Below are 23,229 nucleotides of genomic sequence, written 5' to 3' on the forward strand. Positions count from 1 at the left end.
TTTTTTTTTTTTTTTTTTTTTTTTTTTTTTTTTTTTTTAAATCTCATGCATAACGTCCATCTTCTGAACTCAGCTATGAGCTCAAATGCAGGTAAAAATAATGTTTAATCTTTACATTAACTTCAAGGCCAATCTTATACTCTTGCAGTGATGATAAACTTTTGTGTTGATTGACTAAATGTGTTTGTAGAAAGAGATTAATTTACCATACCAGTTATCTCATAAAACACAAGTGCATAAGAGGGGTCTGGCTTTTGAATTCTGGCTAGGAGGAACTTACAAGTCTCTCCTTCCTGAACATGTAGAAATTCAATTGGGAGGAAATCACTGTTTCATTTGGTTCTGTTCCAAAACAGTCCTGTGGAATTTCTTCTTGACCACTTTCCTACACTCAATGGATTGTTTCCTGTGTCATGTCACTTATTTAAGTTAGACAGGATGTATTTTAGCAGTTTACCATCTGTGAGCAGTTGTTGGAATTGCTGTTGAAGAAGGAAACTTATGAGAAGAAGCCTCTTCACAAGGCCTCCCTTGTTCTTTAACCACCCAGGAATAGATTCTCTTGGCTTAACATTTGGCTCAGATGGGACTTGGTCTGGTGAGGCAGAGCTTTGTGAATTTGAGATGGGCAGTGAATCATGCAGATTCCAGTTGGAAAATATTATCCATTATTCCTGCTGTAGATCTGATAGTTATTACCAAGAGACTGTCAAGTAAAAAAGTCCCTCTCTGTTCCTTTCCTGGTGAGTTAACCTGTCTTCTATGATTTTTTTTCTTTTTTTTTTTTTTTTTTTACAAGATTACTAGTTTTTCATTAGAATCAGCTTTTTAGACCATACGTTCTTAGGCTATTCCCTCATCGATATCTAATTGCTGTTTTTTTCTTTCTTTTTTTTTTTTCTTTTTTTTTTCTGCTAAGGCAGGAACCTATACCTAAAATTCAATCCTAAAATCTTAACACCCTCAAATGTCCAGAGTTTACTATTGACTGGTAACATGGTATTGGTATACCAATACCTTGATATTTTTTGTTTATTTGTACGGTCATTGCAAACTGCTCTTACAGAGAACAAGTGTTGGGTGTTTTGTTTCTTTTTTCCTGTTTGTGTTTTTTTCATGTTTGTGCCCAGCTAGCTGTTCTGGGACTAACATAGGGAAGCAGAGTTGTGCTTTTCTTCTCTGGTATCTGACAGGCTGGTTTGTATGTAAAGCAGCGCAGTATGAAAATTTACACTGCTGTAAATTGACCTGGGGCATACCTGGGGCTGGAAGCATCAGCACAGGCTTGAGAAGAGGCCAGCTTGTCTCTGCTGCTGCAGTTGAGATCAGCACCCGGCTCTGTGTTGATGGAGGTTTCTTGCACCTGAGTTGCTTCAGATGTAGCTGTGCTGTCTGTGCTTTGTGAGGTAATGCTATTATCTGAGGCGTGTTGGTGCTGAGCACAGCCTAAATGTTATTATAAAGAACAAAAGCTCATAAAGACCAGGAGCAGAGGAAAAAAGAAACAAGATTTTATGATGGTGTTAATACACATAACATTATTGAGGTCTCCACAGGTTTTTGGATGCTGAATCATTTTCTACTATCCATTTTAGATGGAGAAAGGTAGCTGAAAAATGTAGTAGAAAACATTGAGAAATGAACTTGTAACTGAAGGTTAAACATGAGAACACTTTAGAAAAAGATATGGTGTTTTAGGGTGCGTTTTTTGCTCCATAATAATTTAAAACATTCTTGTTTATTGTATGGGAAGAAGCGGAAAGCAGAACTTGGGTGTAAGGCTCCGCAGTGATTCTCATGACTTCCTTTCATGTTTCTCTCCATGCTTCTGTATAACCTCAGCATTTGGGACTATAATTTGTGTGTTTGATAGGCATCTTAATTTCTTCAGTAAGCACCCATGAACAACTGAATTTTTTTTCCTCTCCTGTTTATTAGGCTGATGACTACAAAGCTATTTAGCTTTCTCAGTAATACTGAGTTGTCATTGTTTTTTTTTTTTTTTTTTTTTTTTTTTTTTTTTTTTCAGTGCAAGACAGGCAAATGTGAACTACCTTTGTTAAAGTAATCAATGAAGTCCAAGATGATTTATGGAAAGCAGTGGGTGACCTCTATTTGTTGGAACGTCCTTTGTCATCCTGATGCTTGCCAGGCAATGCTGCTTTACAGCAGTGGGCTGTGAAGATCAAGTATGCATACAGGGTAGTTCATATAGTGCTGAAATTGAATGATGGCATGAGAAACTTTCCTTAGTCTAATACCAGGATGTAGAGATTCTTCCGCCCTGCAAATACAAGCTCTTTTGTCAGAATATATCAAGCCTTTGTTACTATAGATTTCAGATAAGTGTTAAATCAGATTGAGAAAGTTCTTGAGACTCTCTGCCACTTTTCTTTCTTATGGTAAATGCATTACCTCATGTAAGTTTCTTCAGGAAAGACCTTGTAAGGACTTTTGTGTATCGTCAGAGAGATGATCCATGTCATAGATACAGATTTTGGAAGATCCTTAGTGTCTTTTTAATGGCACCTGAGCACAAAGTTTTGATGTCTTTAACTGGCAAGATTTCAATTGACTTGCATCACTGCTTGAGCTTAAGTATGCACTTTTAATTTCTTGCTGTGCTACGCTTAAGTCTTTGAAAAGTAATGTATTGTGAAATACTGTAATTTTATTTTATTTCTTTAATGCAGGGAAGAAAAGCATCCATGATATCTGAGTACTGACTTCAGCATTTTTAGTGTAAAGGAGAATAGTGATAAAGCCTCAGTTTGAAATAATGATTCCCAATATACTGAGAGAATATACTGTATTAAAAGCTGTTTTCCTTACATCATTTTCAATTGATTTAATAGCCATTAAATTTGATTTGATCTGTTTATGCCTTGTGCTAGCATGTATTGCTTTGGAAGGCCTCATTAGCTGCCTGTCTTCAATTAAATTACTTCTGCCTGCAACAGGATTGTAATTTAGTTCATTATACTTTCTAGCAATCAGTGATATTTGGTCAATTGTCAGATGTTGTTTGATTAACTTAAGTCAATTTCTCCATTTCCCCCCACATGAGCTTTCAAGGAGCTTTAAACCTCTGTTGCTTTCTAGTATCTGACTCATAAATTATTTTCTGAGCACAGAGAAAAGCAGAATTTAGTCAAGGTGTAAGGAGAGGCATACTCAGCTACCTTTTTACACTTATCTAAAGAGCTTTTTCTCAAATGAGCATGATGCAAAATACACTTCTGAAAGTTCATATTTCAGAGGAATTGAGATTACTGTTGTCAATTTGCCACATTTCTGTATTACCTTCTTTTAATGACAGAAATTTAAACAGTTGTTTTGTAGTTTCTCACTAAATTTCTTAAAAGGAATGTTTAAAACAATTAGCATTAAGAATATTTAATCCTGTCTGCTTATTACATTGTTTAAATAATCAATTCATTATGAGAGTGCATTATATGGATACATTTGCACCAGCAGCAATTTACAAATCGTTCACTTTCTATGAATTACTCAAGCTCTTATCATGTAGTCTTAGTTCAACTGTGTACTCTGCAGGAGACTGGCAGAGGAAACTGTCAGGAATATGTGGAAGACAGCCTCTCCCTGGAGACAGAGTGATCAGTGGGCAGCTGCATAGAGGACAGAGAGAACAAAGGCAAGATGGTCAGAAGACTGAGAAAGAAAGGCTAAGACAAGTGGAGTGTCTGTGGGATTGGCTGTGAAGCTTTTAGAACTTGCTAATATAAACATGAGAACTTGAATCAGCGGTCAGCATGTCTTGTTCTCCCACTCAAAACTTTTTTAATATTAGATTTTGGTTGTCTTTTTATGAAAAGTCTTCTGTATGCTCTGTAGGAAAGCTGAAATATCAGTTTCAAAGCTGTAGGAACACACAGTGTTCTGTTTAGGTTTTAATATTTTCAAACAAAACAAAAATTGCTGTTGATTGGGTTGAAATGCCTCTTAACCTACTGTGTTGTTAGAACTCGCATAGATAAGCTAAAAGTAGTGGGAAATTCTCAAACTGCAGACTTCTCCAGCTGAGTTAAAATGTTTATGCTGATTTTTCTTAAAATTTATGCAAAACCAGAAATAAAGGAAACAATTATAGCAACATGTATTTAAAATACAAACCTCCATTTATCCAAAGCTGCAATGACATTCAAATATTTTAAATACTCTCTAGGCTTAAACCATCAAATATTCAAGTGTCTTTCTTAAAGAATGAGTTTATCACAGAATTGAAGGAGTCATATACTTCAGTGTCTAATTATGATCTATTAAATCTAACATAAAATGAATGCCTGCAACAATCTGGCTTTGCTGAAGAGTGTGTATGGCAGGGTTCTTTCTGAAAAATATCTCACCATGGGTATATGGCGGAGGCTTGCTTTTGTTAAGGTCAGCCACTTGGGAGTTCTCTATTTAGTGAATCATGTAGGTTGTGTAATGATTAGATGCCAAGTCACGATCTAGCACTTGGAGCTAATTTTACTTCCAATGTGCTGCTTTTGAATGCAGAGCTCTTCATGCTGACACTGTTATGTTCCCCTGTAGCTGAGGGAGGCTGCTCCTTGCTGCCAGGCTTCCTGCAAGGCTCTGAGAAGGACAGATGGGGCTGGGGCTCTTCGGTGGCTTTGAGGCTCAGGCCCTGAGAATCCCAGTCGTTTTAGGGGCTGCTGGATATGTTTGTAGTAAAAAATCGTCTGTTTCCTGATGTTCTTTTTGCATTCCTGAATTGCATGCTTCCAAAGGATGTGGGAGACTGAGACGAGTGTTAAGTATTGCTCGTTCTGACCAGCCCAGACATTGCCAAGCTCTCTGAGCCAACTCTGTGCTGCTCCAGCTCAGTACATAGCTCTTCCTCCTGTGGTTCTTAAAAGTGGAAGTGATGAAGTCAGAACTGCATCAAGTGACTGATTAAGCACTGCTAGGGTCTGCCTCCTCTTGTGCCCTGACTCTGGGTCTCCTCTGAGCCGTATGTAGTCATCCTGTGGTGTAAATCAATTGATGTTTTTGTGAAGAGGCAAAGAAGTTTTAGTTCAAAGTATTTGATATAACATGAAGACTGTGGTGCAACTCCATAGGATGTTCTTGGATAGGCATACTGTGTGTATGGGAGAAAGAGAGAGTATTTGAGAGTACAAGGGCTGCCTGAGATGGTGTTAAAGGACTGTTGAGAGAACCAGACTAAGGCAGTCTTATTAATGCTGTCCAATGCAAGCAGCATTCAAGTGAAGAATAATTCTAAAAATCTAGTTGAGGTAACCTATGAAAGCTATGTAGTAAGCTAATAAACAGTCTGGGTGGTCTGGCAGCTTGGGGCTTTATTAAGTCCCTGCTTATACTGCTAGCATTACACATGTGTTCAGTGTGAGATTTGACAAAGGGATCAGCACTGTAAAGCTGAAGAATGGGGAGAAAAGTGTTAGCCTGAAATGCTGGAAGCTTGTTTATGTGCACAGATTTGGAGGAGGGAAAGGAAGAGTGAAACAGATAAGAGTAAAGCCAGGAGCATGTGGGTGACCACAGAAGAAACCCCAAGGAACTGGAAAACTAAAGCTTGATTTGTGGAGAGTGTGACCCTTAGTTAAGGAGCAGCAGGGCAAGAAGAACAACTTTTTGTACGTGTCCTATCCCTGGACTGAAAGATGCTTCTGAACGGTATACTTTATATAGCTTTGAAGGCTGACTCCAAAATTGTAGGGTTGTAATTAATTCTGTATGTATAATCCACTGCAAAAGCATAAGTTGTCTCCTCTTTTTTTTTTTTTTTTTTTTTGGCAAAATGACATTTGCTTTTTGAGGCTTCTTCCCTTTAGATAATTAATGCTGAGCTAACTGTAGCAGACCCGAATTTTCCAACTTGTGTCAAAGCTGTGGTTATTTAGAATTATGCCATAAAAGGAAGTTTTTATCTCCAAATTTTGTTCTGAAATCATAGTATGAAGGTTTTGCTGAAGGACCTAAACTTGCAAAATTAAGAATTCAGTAGAAACATTAAAATAAATTTGCAAGCTTTAGTCTTATAATAATGTGCACTGTAATCATTATATGGTAAGGCATGCTGAAGTTGATGTAATAAATCATGTTTACACAGGGGGCAGGGATAAAATTGCTTCTGGAAAACTTGATTTTTAATTATTGATATGGATATAGGATAACACTTTGTTCTGCCATATGCCGTTTATGAAATATACATGGAATTGGGTGGTGGGGGAAGTGCCCTTACAAGAAGCTGGCAAGCACAGCCATAGCATTAAGTATCAAAACCTCCCGATAAATGTTTGCAAAAACTCAGTGGCATCGTAGGCCTGACTTCCCTGCCATTTCTAGCACGAAAGACCTGGTTTCTGTGTCCAAATACCTACCAGTGGGCTTCTGAGTATTCTGGGGTAGACCTTTTTGCGCTTTAGTAACTTAAAACTTTCATATTTGTTGAAGTATGGGATGGGGTGGAAAGCCCCAGTGCTGCATGCTCTGCAGACCCACCCTGGGCCTGGTGATGGCACAGTGTCATGGCAGGGTCCTGTTAGTACTGCCCAGCCTGTAGGAGGGCACAGCACCTGGTACTCACTGCCTCACAACAGCTCGTTGGGTTTTCTGGCCTCGTAGCCAAAAATCAGCTCTTATAAAAGTCTGTTTTTGTTTGTGTTCCTCTCTTCCTCCTAGGGCAAAAACAAGCCACGGGCATTGTGGGCACAGGAATGTGGGGTTTAGTTTCTTCATCGTCTGGTGTTTGGCTTCTTGCTAGAGGAGCCAGGTGGCTTCTGTGGGTAGCTCACCTCTGCAGGTGAGAACTATTTCAATGCCCTGTAGCTTTAACAGATGCTATCAATATACATACTTGGTGCTAAAATACACGCACAAGCAAATGCAGATATTTTATTGCCATTTTGAACATACAGCGCTGCAGACTGTTTTGTTACCAGCCAGTCAGCCTGGCTCTTTTCTCAGTTTTCATACCTGGGTTCCTGAATTAGCTGCATACATCCAGATGCATTAGTTGCTTGCTTCTGATGAGTAATAAGGGAGAGGATGTACTTTGCAAAGACTTCAGTGGATGCAACAGAAGTTCTTGAAAGGGAGACTAATTTAGACTGACAGATGTTCAGCAAAAAATGCTTCGTAATACAGATACATTGCAGTGTTTGCTTTTTTTATTAAAAAAATAAATAAATAGAAGAGCATGTGTTATATTCTGGCCACCATTGATAATTAATAAGCGCCTGATTTGAATGGTAGACTGGGAGCTCAGGGTCAGGGCATTGAGTACTGGAAAGGAGACCCAAACCAGAGCCAGATATGCCTAATAGGACTATGCAGAACAGAGAGAGGAATGAGCATCTGTTACCATGACGTTGTCATTGCTTGAGGTTTTTTTTTGTCTCTTGAAGCTTGTGTAATTGTCATACTGGAATATATCATCTGCTGCTTCTTCATAGCCCTAAGTCATTTCATCTCTCAATATGCTGTGTAAAATAAGAGCTGCTATTTGACTATGCATTGTTGAATGGTGCATTGAAGCTGCCAATAAAAAAGCTTTGTAAAATAATCTTATATTTAAATCTATATTATTGAGAGTTTTTAATTTTCCTTTTGCAAATAAATGAATTTAATTGGCCTTCAAATAGTATCTTATTGTGAACATCTGAATTAACTATCCTAACGCAGGTGGGATGGCACAATATATATTTTTTTCCAACAACTGACTGGCACTTTTACTCTGTTTAATGTCGCCAGAATTACTCCAAGTTCAGCATCTTTGATCTGTTTACATTGAGACTGTTGGGGTCTTTGTAAAAACAGCCAAGTAGTCTGAGTGGATTTATAATGAAACTATCCCCAGTGTGAGGTTCTTTAAATATAAAACAGAAATTGCCTTAAATGATGAAAAACAACTTAAAAGCCATCAGTTTTTCTATAGCTGTGTAATCAACTATATTTTGAGTGATTTTCTTTTTTGTTGTTTTTATAAACTCGAAGATATCTTTATAGTGTTGAGCTGTCAGGAAAGCAGAACTTTTTAAATGTTTTCAGGAATCTGGAAGTTGAAAGTTTTGCACTGAGTGCTTTAAACTTGAATCTCGATCTCAAAAAAAGTTCAAATGCTCTTTAATGTTTTATTTTGAGAAAACAGACTTCTTGTCAGTGTTTAAAGTCAAAATAACATTAAATATTTAATGACACCATAGCTTTAACTTGCTGTGTGTTTTTAAAACTCAGTCCTTCAAAGTGTAGTAGTAGCTCTCTGTGTTAACCTCGATTGATATGTGTGTAAAAGTCCTTTCAAGTAACTTCTAGCCACTATTTTATTTTCTTTTTTTCCTTCCTTGAGACTGTTTGAATGCTATTTCCTGCATTGGATTTGGCTTTGTTAACACTATGCACATAATCTCTTGCTTTTTTTTTTTTTTTAGAATTTTGAGAGTGAAAGTATCAATTTAAAATTTTCTGCCAGTGGTGCTTGTGGCCCAAGTATTATTACTTTCCTGATAAGGAGGAACTGTGAATGCATACAAACACTGGCTGTGCTGATGGATTATTCTAGACAGTCTGTAACAACAGTGAAAAAATAATTTGATTTCCACTTGCAGAACAGTACCACTGCAACGTAGGAATGAAGTGGACCTTTATTTTTAAAACTTAGTAAATATATGCTTGCTTACGTACCTGTAGAAAGTCTGGATTTAGAAGATTCACTAAAAGAAGATTCACTGAGTCAAAAATGACCTACCTGAATAATCAGATGTCAATACAGAATGTTTTCTATTCTTTGAGACTGATTCATAATTTGGAATAGGCTATACTGGCAGAATTCCAGTAAGACTTTGGATTTACCATAACATAGACTTTTGCGCAGCACAGCTCCTGAACCAAAGTATTCTTTTATTGTTATGGTCCTCTGTTTTATTCACTGAAAGACACCGATCGGTGGTGCTGCCTAAAAATGGAGTAAAATAACTCGAATATGTTGCAAAAAAAAAAAAAAAAAAAAAAAAAAATTTTAAGGGGGGGGGAGTATGGGGTGAGGGAGCAGCTCTTTATGTGGACATTAAGTAGTTCTGTGAATTTCCCCCTTCTCTTTGCAGTATGTAATCTTACCTACAACTTAATGTCTGTTTGAAATCTGGTCTGTGAAGATATGTAATAGCATTTTCTATCTGGACATATTTCTGATACAATGCATTAAGGTAAGTAAATGAAAACCCTCTGTCAGCAAAAATGGTAAAATATGCTTGTTAACAATGCCAACACCTTCCTGGTTTCTGAAGTGGATAAACCTATTTTCAAGAACATCTTATTTTTTCCTCCATTTTGATGGGATTTTCTGTTACTTTAGGAGGCAAGAAAATGGTCCCCGAGTAAAATGCAATGCTAAATCTTCACGTTTTCAAATGGTAGGTTAAAATGTGGCCCTGTGCCACAAGTCTAGCTGTGGCCAGGTCTGATGATGAGGTAACATCCCCATCAGGGTGTGACTTCAGGGAAAGATGAATCATTCGTTTATATATACAAACCAAAAGAGTTAAAATAATTTGATGTCATCAAAGGCTGACTTTCTCAGTCCAGTTAGAGAAATAGGTGAAGATCATTGGAGAGAAGGGCTAGCATAACTCATTGGAACTGGGAGTTTTACTAATGGGAAGAGGTGTTCAGTGCTGGTAAGAAAGTAAATTAGGGGAGCGTATGATCAATGGATGTTAAAGTTTAACAGACCATTCACAGATCAGTTCTATATCATGATAGTGAGTGATGTTATATATTGGATCAATAATGCATCAATTTTAGTCATGCCCTTAAAAGCCCCTCGAAGGGAAGAAACAAAGTCCACATGTAGTATTATTTGATTACTGTATATTTTATAAGCTCATCAATCTCTGAACCTTACGGCTGCATTTGTTACATGCATGTGAGATCTGCCCTTCTGAAGAGAAACATTCTGCGTTTGTTACCTTCGCAAACTGCTGGAAATGCATTGATTCCCAGGTTTTAGAAGCTAGGGCTGCAGCCTCTCTTGTGCAAGTAAAACCCGTTCTATATATGGAGAGCACGCTGAGTTTGTATGTCAGGTAGCTATTTTACAATTCTATACATGGTATACGATTTGGTAGTCAAAAAGTGCTTAAAATGGGCTGTACTTAAATAAAGAAATTATATGTAAATGATATTCCTCCTCCTCCAAATGAAAAGCTAAGTAACTTACGGATCCCCCACGATAATAATAGTACTTGTGAGCTCACATCATGCTCTCCTAGTGAAAGGAGGGGGCTGTGTTCCTGTGGAGGAACTCCCTTGCTTCAGGAGCACATCCAAGGAGCTGTGCCTGCTGGGGCATAGAGCTGCAGCAGGGCTGCCCTTCCAGCTGCTCCGGCTCTCTGCAGTCATGCTGAGCCAGATCCAAAGCAGCTTTGCTGAGTGGGAGGCAAATTGCAGATAACTGACTGGAACAGTTGGCAGCTCGAGCCTCTGAGGGGCAAGATCATTCCTTCCTTCTCAAGCTGCTGTGAAAGGGGTATGAAGTGTCTCCTGCTTGCTCCCTGGGGTCCAGCTCTAGAAAAGAAAACAAAAAATCCTCACAGTATCCCATTGCCCTCTGAGGTGGGAAGACAGTGACTCTCTTTTTGACTTGCTGTTCTGTAAAGAACATCACTTTAATGGCGTAGCAGATGTTAAAGCACAACTTCTAAGTAGTTTACTTTCATCTTCTGAGTATGTATTTAATAGAAAGAAAAATAATACTTCTGATGAATTTTGTTGCAAGTTTCCAGTTTTATTTTTGAGACTTCTTTTAACAGTTGGTTTCTTTGATACTAGCAAAACAGACTTGTGCAGAAATCATTTTCTTATGAAGACTCTTTGGCTTTCCTTGGTCTGGAAGGAATCATTTGACAAAATGTGTGAGATTGGGAAAAACCATGAAGATAACAACTTATCATGTTTTTGTTGTTGTTTTAAACTCATTTTTGTGTGTGTCCGTATTTGATCTATTATTCTATAGAAATGAGGAAAGGGGAAAGATGGTATCTTCTGCCTCCGTGCAGAAGCCATGCCACCAAGGAGAAAATGCTGAAGGTTTAGTCCTGCTTTATGTAAAGGAACAAATGCTGCCATGCAGTCTTTCTCCAGTTGTGGTTATAGAGAGAACTGTGCTGTGTCAGTGCCTGAGAGCCCAGTCCTTTCCTATGGTAGGCATTCTCTGTGAGAACCTATTGAGAGCAGTCCTTGGGAGACTCAGGTGGATAAACTTAGTTTCTAGGTGCCAGTCAAGATGCCGTTGTGCTTTGAGCAGAGAGCTGCTAAATTTGTTCCAACTGTTTCAGGAAGGGAAAACAGCTCCAGGGCCTCAAGTCAAATTAGAGACACTACTGAGTTAGTTGCTCCTGGGTATGGTGGCAAATGTGATCGGACAGAGGAACTGAAATTTGGTCCTGTTCCAGCCACCTCCCTCTTTGGGCATTAATATGTATATACGTTGCAGGCAGAAGTTGAAATAATGTCCTTTATACCAAGAGAAGCCTTTGGAAAGTTGAAACACCCTGAAAAGATTTTTGCAATAAAATATGATTTAGTATGTTCCTTTTCTTTCCTTTCCCTTGAGCATAGACCCACCGTCAGCACTGCTGAAACATAACACCCGCTGTGCTCAAATCCACTGTTCGGTCTCTATAAATGTTCTGCAAACATATATGAATGTCAGCGGGAACCATTTCTTCCATATGGTGCCTTTGCTTCATATGTGCTTCCATGTCAGACGCTTTTTAGACAGACTTTCTTTCTGCTGTCATCTACTGCATGGAAACAAAATGGAATGGAATGTTGGTGGGAAGGTTCAGCCTCTACTGTCATACACCAACATCTGCCTCTGACATTGTGGGTCAACAGAATAAAAGAGGAGGCAATACTTTTGGAGCAGCCATTGCATGTATTTTTTCCTTCCTAGAACCAAGATTCTAATTATTGTCTTTTGGCTGTAATCATCCTCTTTTTATTCTCTTTCCATTCTCTCACTCTGGCTTCATTCAATCTTTTGGTAATTTAAGTTTAGTATTTCAGTGATTTCTCCCATCATTGCAGTGTGCCATCAGCTAATCGATTGTGTTGCTGATGCTATGAGAGGTTTTCTGTGTGCTGACAAATTTTCCTGTCCTGGGGCTTACAAGCTGCATGTTTGTCTATATGTGTAGTGTGTCTCAGTGGTCCCTGTGTTCAAATGGCCTTAGGCATCCAGTGGTCAGGGATACTCTTGTGCACAAAGGAAGGGAAAAGCAGTTCACTCATGGAAAAAAAGAGAGAATAATGCTGGAGAAAATCTTAATTCTGTGAACCTCACTGTGTAACAGCCTCATCAAATGTAATATGAAAGGAGGAAAAGAAGGCCATTCACTTGTGTCTCTGACAATGCCAAGCTGTATGTGCTATAGCTGCTAAAATAATAAAGTGAATGAACCTTGAGTTGTTTGAAGAGGACTCTTCTCAGTCTGGAGTCACTGCTGGGAAATCTTGCTCTCCTTGACAACAGCTCTGTGTGCTAAACAGCTTAAATGCTGTACGTGTGGGAAAAGTCTCTCTTCAACAACTTCAGTGAAGTCATAGAGTCATAGAATAGTTTTAGCCCTTTTGTCTTAGTTTAGTGTCTGCATTCCCTATGTATTTCCAGTACTACATTTTTTATATTGACTTAATTTTGACACAAAGTAATTAATTTTTGCTGTCTGTCTGTGTTGAGCGTTGTGAAAACATTTTGCCGTTTTGTGTATTGAGGGATCTTGGTTTCATACTAGCACTTAACACTTACAAGTCACTCTTCAGAATTCGTCTCCCATCCCAAGTATTTGGAATGCTTTTGGAGAGTTGGGTGTGCAGATAGCAGTTAACATTCATTCTATGTTTTGACATAGCCGGATAGCTTTGTTATGTCAGCATGCTTCTTCTATCTTTAGGCTTAGATTGTTTGATATTAGATTATTCAAATCTACTGCTCCTTCTCTTCCTGCAGTATTTCAGACATGCCTTGTTTAACTTTGGCAGTTAGGTTAACCATCTTGGGATCACACGCCCCACGCATGGTGCTGCTGAACCATTCTATCTTTCTAGAGTTTTAGACCCCATTTCTTTTAAATGCTAGGACAAGGTTAACTACCAAGCTACTTGAAGAGCTCAGCTGAGTATTAACACTAGCTAAACTTTGGTATGACTGTAACCTTAGAAAGAATTTGTGTGTTTTTTTTTTTTCCTTAGTATTATCATATGTCTTGAAAGGCCATTTGGAAGGGAAAAACCAAAAATGCATGAAAAGGGAAATAGATGAGAAGTCAGCATCATCTTAATGTTGCTTAATGTTTTCTGGGATCTATTTTTTTCTTTTATCTTTTCAACAGTGGGTCTCAAAACAAGGAATTGTGCACTGCATATGCACATATTTTTAGCTTAAAGAGTTCAATAGGTTAAAAAGTAGCTTTGTTAACATGTAAATTGTTCAGTAAGACATTCCTAATGGCTATATTAGCTTAAAGGCTTCCTGAGACTAAAATGGTAATAAGATGTAAAACAAGATGCCATGGGTAATATTATGATTACTGAAAAATGTATGTAAATCAGTGAGCATTTTTAGAGGCATACACGATAATTTCTGTCAAAGAAAAAACTTGCTGTTATGGCTGAAAGCTTTCTCATAATAAAAATGTATTGTGGGGTAAGAAAACCAGTTCATAGGGTTCTTTTTAAGTCTCCACCTTAAAGAATCTGTTTTCATAGCTGCCATCCTGACAAAGACAAGTGACAGATTTTTGCTGTGGGTTTTGAGCTTACCATTAAATATAGCATCTCCATTTTGTTAGTGTTTTGAGTAGCCCACTGAGTAGCTGCTGTCTGAAGAGTACGAATCACAGTGGGAAGCTGAAAGGGAATGGGCCTCCAGAACATTTAGTGTTTAATGGGGCTACAGCTGTAGTGAAGCAGTGTGCAGAAATAATTCTGATTAGACTTGGTCAATCAGACAACAAAATCAGACCTGCCCCTTCATCATTCAGCTCTAAAAATTAAGAAAATAACTTCTGCTAAAACCTAGTTAAAAAGAGAATGTCTGTTCAGTCAGTTAGATTTTAGCTGTTTTTGATGAAGTGCGCTGTCAAAAGCGGAGGGGAGCAAACAGTTACGCTACTCAGTAAGAGAAGTTGCCTTTTTCATTTGGGGCTTCATTTTTGGGAGGAATGACTGAAGGTATGTAAATAGTGATCTTTTACTACAGTTAAATAATACTAAATGCAAATAACATTGCAACTTGTTTGTGGCGTAGTAAGTAGTTTATTATTTACAGTTTCACTCCAGCTGTTTTCATTAGAATATACAGTTGTAAATGTGCAATTAAAAAGCGATGTCTTCAAATGGCAAAGGAGCCAATTACTCTTAAACAACTTTGAATGGTCTTGCCTAATGAGCACTGTATTATCTGATGACAAACCTTCACATCAAAACCAAATTGCCTGTAACTGTAACTTCTGTTTTTCCAAGGTTTTGCCTTCTCAGCAGAGTTCTTTATATCTCCAGAAGCATGGGACGTGCCTGAAGTGGGAACTCAATTAAGATACTCTGATTTTATTTCATTACGTTTAGGTGTTCAGGTGGTTGTAGCTGTTACAAACCTTACTGGCAAATTGCTTTGAAGTAAATTCTTCTGTAGAGATTGTGCTTTTGTGAAGGAAAGCATTGTTCTAAGCAAGTCTTGAAATCGGAGTAGGTTTCAAAGGAGCAGATGAAGTTATTGTTCGGAGCTAATGCTGGTGCTAATAAATGCTGACAGGATTCCAAGGCTGCTCCCTAGAAAAGCTGCAACTCTCTTGAAGTTAGAAACATTTTAAATTTTAACTAGACTTAGAAACTTTTTAAAAGGTTCTTTCTTTAGCAGTTGGTAACAGGCACTGTTCTATAACCAGCATTGCTCCAGGGTGGTTCCTTGGAAAGCAGAGGTGGTCCAGAGATTGGTGAAGTTGGTGGCCTCCTTCTAACACATTTTGCTGTGTTTCCTGGTATGTGTATGCTTTCTTTCTCAAGGAATTTCACCTGTTACTGTATATTTATTGATATCAGTGGAGAGCAGTGGACTGCCTATTGGCAAGCCGTCTAGTCCAAAGGATGGACAAGAGAAATGGAATAAGGGAATTCCCAAGCTGTTATTTAGGAGGAAATTCTGCATAAGGCATGATCTAGATCAAAATTGTTGTCAGTTTTATATAAATATAAATGGATTTATATTCATAGATAGAAGAGGCCAGTTACTCTTAAACAGAAAAAATGCCCCGATACAGTGAGAATCATTTTACTGAAAGGCTCATGCAGCTAAGCAGATTTAGCTCTGCTTTTAAATAAATACAGGGAAATGTTTAACCCCCTTTGTATGGCCACAAAGCCTGTGCTGATCACACAGAAGCATGGGAGGTCGAGGACAAAGCCATTGGCTGCTGGAAAGGGCTTTTTGTGCGTGCTTCTGCACAGCGCTGTGACTGTGGGGCTTAGCAGCAGACTCTTGTCAAGATTACAATGTGGAGGGGAGCGTGTTACAAATCCCCATCTCCCACTAACAAAACAAAAGAAAGAAGATAAAAAAAAAAATTAAGAGGAGGTCTGTATAGCTATATGCACAAGGTAATGGCTGATTTCCCTTTTCTATTCTGATTCTTCTTGATCTGTTATGTGGTTGAGGTCTGTGTACCTTGCTAGCAGTTAGCTAGATTTATTGAGTAGCAGGAGTGTGGGGAAATGGAATTTAAACTTCTGATGCAAGAACAGACCCATTCTGTGTAACTTATTTAAACCTTTAATTTTGATTAGCTGTCTAAGAATTGAAATGAATACTCTATAATTTATTTCCATTGAGGAAGGCTGCAACTTTGGAACATATTAAAGATGAGAACAAACATAAATTCTGTTTTGACTGTTGTAATATATTGAACTAGTTTGTATAAAATGAACACATTGCTGGAAAAAATATTAATACAATCCGGGCTGGAGTACTTGCTTTAGAATAGGTATTTAGTATAGACTTATCTATGAAGAATGAAAAATTGAGCAGTTATCTTTGGTGTATTTACAGGATGTGGGTTTTTTTTTTTGTTTTTTGTTTTCCCATTATTACTTTGTCAGAATCATCTGGGGTTGAACACTGCCAGAAATAAGGTAGATATGACAGAAAGATGAATCACTGTCCTCATCAACCACCAGGGTAGTTTCTCCTCTTCCGAGAGCTCCTCATCACTCCTTAATTCTGAAAGAAGAAACGACATGAGGGTGAATGCTAGATCTCTGCAGTTCTGAATAGCATAAACCAGTGCTTAAATACATTAAATATATTTTCTATATTTTTTTATATTTTAAAGCAAATGTTTTTCCAGGTCCTCAAAATGTGTTATGTTAAATATTTTCCTACAGTGTTGTCAAATAAAAGAAAGCTGAATTATATACATGTGTGTAGGTAGTATTAGTTTTGGGGAAAAAACTGTGTATTGTGCCATTTTACTGTTATTTTTTTAAGGTTATGTTAAGAAGATAAGAATGTTCTACCTTTTGATGAATATATGGAATACATTTTATCTAAAATGATTCAGCCAATCTGATTATAAAATAAAAATGGAATTTTTATGTTTTGATTTCTTCAGAATTTGAACTTTTTTTTGTATATTTTTTTATTGCAATGCATACTTTCTCATTCTAAATTGTACTTACCTAAAATCTATCAAGGTTATTAGTTTTACTGCTTTAAAAACATCTAAACTATATAAATTTTAGTTCTTTCACAAAATTTTAAATGAGTAAGTACATGGTAAGGATTTTGATTTGATGTGTAGAATTAAAGGATATATTTTATATTTCTTCTTTCACCCAATAAGTGATAAATTAGTTTCTTCAACTTATTTCACCCAATCTGTAGACTTATATATATATATATATAAACAGTTTAGAATGTTTTTACACCATGTTCTTAACCCTTTGATTTTTTTTTTTTTCTTTCTTGTTTCATTCATGCTGTCTTACTCGTGACTGCTCTGCTATGGTACAAGTGCTCCTCTTTCTTTGGAAGCCAGATACTTAGTTATCCATTTTCTGTATGTGAAGTCATATGCACAAGTAGTCCTGAGCCTATTGTCATGCTTAACTTTTAAACATAATCCTTGTGTCTACAGCTGTTTTCACCGGTGGTAACAGCCAACCAGGGACAAATTCCTGTCGTTCTGATAGGATAATTGGCAAGTCTCTTATAAAACAGTCTGGCCATATATCACCTAATGTAATCTGAGTTTCATCTGGGTACCATGATGTGTCTGTGTCCCTAATATAGAGCTAATTGGTGTTGTAGTTCACAGCATCTCAAGGGAGTTGCATGGCAGTCCACCAAATCCATGAGTTTGTAGCATAGCACTGTGGGGGCACTGGGAGTGTTTGGGGATGCATTGACTTGCAGGGACTGTCTGAGGTGGAAAGCCAAAACTTGTGTGAGCTCAGCTCTGCGGATGTGGCCCCTAGGATGGACTGTTCCCTTAGATGTGGGTGATCTGGTGAGACAAAGCAGCTGGGAGGAAGTGTGAGTGGCAGGACAGATGCATCCATCATCTTTGTATAGAAAGGATATGTATGATTATGGTCATACTCAAGGGTTTTGGTCAACTAGGAGTTGCACATCACAGTTCTGAATGCAGTTTCAGTGCTGACTTCAGCTAACTGAGGTCCTGTTAGTATGTGACAAGCTGGTCCCTGTGGGAAATGTGGGTGTAAAGTAGGGAGGGATTTGAGTGCTTAAGTAAAGAGAAAGGCGATGAAGTGATTTTTCACCTCAATGAAATAAAGGATAGATACCAAACTTCAAAAGTTACAAAGACAGTGTATTCTTCCCAGTGCTTCATTATGTAAGAACAACTAGTTGATTAGAAAGAGTAGAATAGAAAGCAGTGTATGAGAAGAGAGCTCTTTTCTACTGGAAGGAACAGATACAAGAGAGGTCTGCTCAACAGTTAAAACTTTACTGGGTTACAGAATGATTTAAAAATAATCTGGATTTGAAAATACACAGAAGGAAATTGTTAGACAGCATTATCACATTGACAGGAAAATGATATTACCAGATCACTAATTCTTGCATTTTTCTCCTATTTCATTGTACAGGATAATGCTGATCTGCTGTTGAGAGTAAATTATAAACTTTTTAGCTGATATAGTTTATATTTTAATGTGTGCTGTATAAAATACCGAGTAGCTTCACTGCACTCAAACTTGTCTGTTTCTTCTGGTGTTTTGTTTCGTCACCAATTCACTGAAATCAGGACTGTGTTTGTTTCAAACTTAGCTTTACAGTACATTGCTTATCTGCAAATTAAGCTAAAGAGCTACAATGGAAAATCCCAGTTCAACATTTTTTGAGGCTCATTTTCAAAATGTAGTTTTTGAACCTTGATCTCTTGAAAGTTCTACTCCATATATACTTAACAACTGAAATATAAGCAACCTTCTTCTTGACAAACGCTCAAATATATCTAAAATGGGGCATTGAAGTAACAAAGATTGGAGCTGCTTGTAGAGTTCTCATGAATAAAGGAGGAAGATTGTATCTGAATTCACAGTAAGCTTTATCTTGCTGTGTTCTCTTTCCTTGTGTTGAACTTTTAATTTGGGAGATTTACTGTCTCATCCTTCATCAAGTGGGTGGCATCTTTGTACATGGTAGAGGGGTTGGAACTAGTTGATCTTTGAGGTCCCTTCCAACCCAAGCCTTGTGATATTCTCCTAGAATGCATGAGATCAAAAGAACAGCTTACAAATTAACTGTAAGCCCAGATCACTGGCGAGAGCTGTGACCAAAACTTTCCCTGAAGTAGAAGCTTGCTGATGGTGCTGCTGTGACCTTCGAGTCTTAGACGCTTGAACATTTGTATCCTGAAGAACACTGCAGCATTTGATCTTGAAGCGAGTACTCAGTATGACTTAAGTTAGATTACTGAAATTCACGAGGGTATGGTTAGGCTTTCCTACTAGCTTGGTCAGCCTTTGTGCAACAGTGGTGTTTTTCACTGGATTCTGAGAAAACCTAGATACAGAAAACATTGGATACATCAATGGGTGATCTGGTTTGAGCTGATGGATCTAGCTGTGTTATTTTGTAGAGCTAAATGAGAAAAATAATTTTGAAAGCTATGGAGTTGTTGTTGTCTTTTTTTGTTCCTGATGCCTCCCATTTGTCATTCAGACCAACATAGGTTTAGCTGCTAGTAAAATAACATTTCACTTAGGTCACATAAACCATACAGGATTTAGCACTGCACCTTTATGAGGACATATCTGGTGTATTTGTTATATTTTAACAGCAATTGTGATTAATGGCCTGTGTAATAATTCAGATTCTACATCATTTTTTGCAGGCAAGGCAGTAAGACAAAAGACCAGCTATACAACAGAGAGAAGGGAAAGTAAATACACAGATCATCTTGCTTAGAAGTTTTTCTGTAAGGTAAGAACTTTTTCCTTCAAATTTTAATCTCTAAATTTAGAGGAAAAAAGCTACTGACATTGAGTTTCTATGTTTAAAGTTTCTTTTAAGAACTGTCAGAGTTGTCAAATAATGCACTCTGCGTTTTGCTGCTTTTCCATGTTTGTTTGGGTTACCAGGTTGTAAATAATATAAACTTTAAAATGTCAGCACAGTTTTTACCTGAACTGCTCAAATCAAATATATTAACTGGAAAAACAGCTAAATTATTTCACAGCTTCACATAATTGAAGGTAGGCTTAATCATCTCTGATATTCCCTGCTGGAGAGAACAGGTGTCGTGACAAGCCATCTAGTAAACAAATCAGTTTGAGAAACAGAGTTTAAGAGAGACTTAAAGTATTTTTGTACCAAAGAGATTTTACTTCTAGCATGGGTCATAAATATTTATAAATATTTGGTGATAGGGATATTCTGAATTCTTCAGTCTCGCAGTTTTTTCCTAAGATTAAAATGCCAGTTTTGGGAGTTTCTGAAATAAGCTTTGATTTTTTTTTATTTTTATTTTTTTCTTCTCAATCTCAGCCCCTTCCTGCTCTTGTAGTTGAAATGCATAAGTCTTTCCACACGAGAACAAAGGTAGCCTTACTTGAAGTTACTAGTAGCTGCTGAATAGTCATCTGTGTTTTAGTATTTGAATTTATTGAATAAAAAAAATCTGATTTTGTGTCTTGAATATGGTATTGTATACACTGGAACAGACCTTTTATCTTCAAGTGTGTAGGCGTGGATGGCTGCAGTATTTTAAGCCTCATTTGTGTATTCAAGCTGACAGCATCTGACAGTGTCAGTACGTGGTTTAGAACAGAAAAGTGGGTAGATGCTGAAACTGCGTGCTGGTTTTGTTTCTAAAAGTAACATTAGTATATCCTTTCTTTCCAACAAAGATTTTCTGCTTCAGAGATCTCTTGTTAAATGGTTTATGTGTTAGTCACTCAGGAGTTAAATGTTGCTTTGCGTAAAGAGGACTGTTACTGTAGGGTTTTGAAACTAGACTGCTCTGCATAAAAGATAACCATTGAAGATTCTGAAAGGCTTTTTGGATGGTAATCAAATTAAGGAAGTTCTAAAGTTCTTTTGGCTTTCCTGCTGGCTGCTTTCGCTCCCTAAGATCCTGGCACCCTATCCCTGTGCCCTCATTGCCTCCATGGCTCTAGTTCCTGGGTCAGGGAATGCCACCATTCAATGGCCCCCCAGAGCTACTTGGATGAGTGACAACCAGCCAGCTCCAGAGTGACAAGTGTTTGAATGTCTAATTGGGTCAGTGCACAGGTCCATGCTCCTTGTGAGATGTTCTAGCTTTCCTCTGTGATGTTTTCTTGGTTCCTCTCATTTTTCCAACAGTTGTAAAGCGAAATTTTCAATACTTTATTGCAACAGAACAGACATTAGGAAAGTAAAAAGATGATTTTTTATTTTTTTTCCCCCCCTAGAGTCTTATGGATGAGGTAACATTACTGCTTGACTACTGACTAGAGCAGTGGCAAAAAAAATCCACTGAAGTGAGGAATATATATTGATGCAGATAGATACTGTAGTGGACAACACAGCAATTTGACTGGTGAAACAAATACGTTGTCTTAGTCTGTATTTACATAGCTGATATATTGGTTAGAGTCTTGGGCATCAGGAAGCAACTGACCCTGCATGGCATTACAAGCAGTTGGTGTTTCAGCTGCTCTCACTGGTTCTGTAGCAACAGCAGACTTGTTAAGGGTGCACTTTGCCTCATTATCTTGGACATTAATGAAATTGTTGAACAGCACTGGCCCCAGTGTCAACCCCGGGGCTACGCCAGTGGTGACTTGCTTCCAGCTGGACCTCATGCTGATTCCAACCATTGAGGCCAGCAGTGCACCCAGCTTTCATCCTCCCTGTCCTCTTATCTAGTCTGTCCTTTATCAGTTTGCCTATAAGGATCTGATGGAAGGTAGTGTCAAAGTCTTATGAAAGCCAGGATAAACAACATCTGCTGCTCTCTCGTCATCCACTGAGCACACAGTTTGCTGGTCTGTTTGCTCAGCCTCAGTCTGAGTCATGGCAGGTCCTGCTGGCAGAGCCACTCTGTGAGGTTGGTGCTTCCCCAGTTCAACACTTATTTAAAACAATATTGGCAATTTTGATTTGACCAGCTTGCGGGATTCTAACATAATTTTTTTCAGTGGTGTATATTAAAAAGATTAAAAAAAGGATACTTGAAGTTTTTCATGCTTGGCAATGTTTAATGTGATGTGGGCAGCAGCATTATTACTGTCAACATCATTTATATAGGAACTGTTTATATAACCTACCTGCTGTCCTTATTAATAAAAAGGTCCACTGACAAATGCAAAAAATAAGGACCAAAATGGAGTATATGTATGCTTTCTAAGGTAATTGAAGTTCATATAAACTGGTTTTGCCTTTTTTTTTTTTCTCGCCTTACTATCTCAAGTTTCCTTATATGAATTTGTTAGAATAAATTGACTGCTCCTGGTTTTTTTTTTAGCTCTCTTGTAAAGTTTTTTTTCTTTTTTTTTTTTTCTGTATGCTAAGATGGGACAGCATGTGAAGAAAATACATAAACCTCGGTTGTTGATGCGTAGGTTTCTTTTTGTAAGAACTTCTGTTCATGATTATGGAGCTATGTACATTATTGCAAGTTTGAGTTGATTTTTGTGGCAATCATGAAAACAATCAAAGAACTTATAAATAAAACCTTAAAAACATTTTTAACATGATTTTAATGAGGATGGGAAGTTGAAGGTATAGAAAGGACAAGAAATATTAAACCAGTCTTTGTTCTGTTTTTGCTCTAAAGAGCACTCAGAGCTCTCAGCTTCCTGCAAGAGAAATAGTGAAGGATCTTGAAAACATATTTGAGTGCATCTCAGTGGTGCATATGCACTCAGTAACATGCCACTAGGATTGTCTGTTAAACAGCAAACAGCTATCAAGACCTGGATATTTTCCATCTAATTTTAGGTGCTTGGATACATCAGATACATTAACAGCATGTTTTTTTTACTTGTCCCAGCAACTCTATCTGGCAAATACACATCATCTGATCTTCAAAGATCTCTCCTTTTTCTGGAGATCGGTGGTCCTGCCTGTGGCAGGGGGGGTTGGAACTTGGTGATCGTTGGGATCCCTTCCAACCGAAGCCATTCTGTGGTTCCTCAGTGTTTTGTTATTCAGGGATCTGAAACTCGACATAGTTTTCAAGACAAATACCTCACGATTACCAGCTGGAGCAATACCATAATTTTCTGCAGTCTGCTGGCTGTGCTTTCATTACTGCTCCCTCTGACATCCATAAGCACTTGTTCTTGCCCTGTCCTTCCCTTGCTGTGACTGACACTCAGGAATGAAACTCTGTCTTGTATTGCAGTTGGATCTTTGTGCTGTTCATATATATATGATATATAATGTATATATATTATATTTGATATATAATCAGCCCTTGCTCAAAATAGAGTACATTACATATATATATACATAATATATAAATATATATATATAATATATAAATACAATATATATATATAATGTGCTCAATTATTTTGAGCAAGGGCTGATTGTTCAGTTTAGTACTACTACCTTGTGTGAGAGCAAACAGTGAAAATTTAAGAGACTAGTAGAAAAGGTGTCAGCTGAAGCAAGAAATATGAAAGTAAGGATTAGATAGTTTAACACCATGTATTAGCTTCACACTG

At 37.7% G+C, this 23,229-nt stretch overlaps 1 protein-coding gene across 1 annotated transcript in view; it reads left to right on the forward strand.

Annotated features, from left to right (window-relative positions):
- NRCAM (neuronal cell adhesion molecule) overlaps positions 1-23,229 on the forward strand; it is a 133,291-nt gene that overhangs the window by 25,402 nt on the left and 84,660 nt on the right. The window contains 1 exon segment of the mRNA XM_042815729.1: positions 19,407-19,495. The gene's annotated coding sequence lies outside the window, so the exon portion shown is untranslated.

This window comes from Centrocercus urophasianus, unplaced genomic scaffold, assembly GCF_019232065.1.
Source record: "Centrocercus urophasianus isolate 14NV4802_14NV808 unplaced genomic scaffold, USGS_Curo_1.0 seq_15, whole genome shotgun sequence".
Taxonomy (NCBI): Eukaryota; Metazoa; Chordata; class Aves; order Galliformes; family Phasianidae; genus Centrocercus; species Centrocercus urophasianus.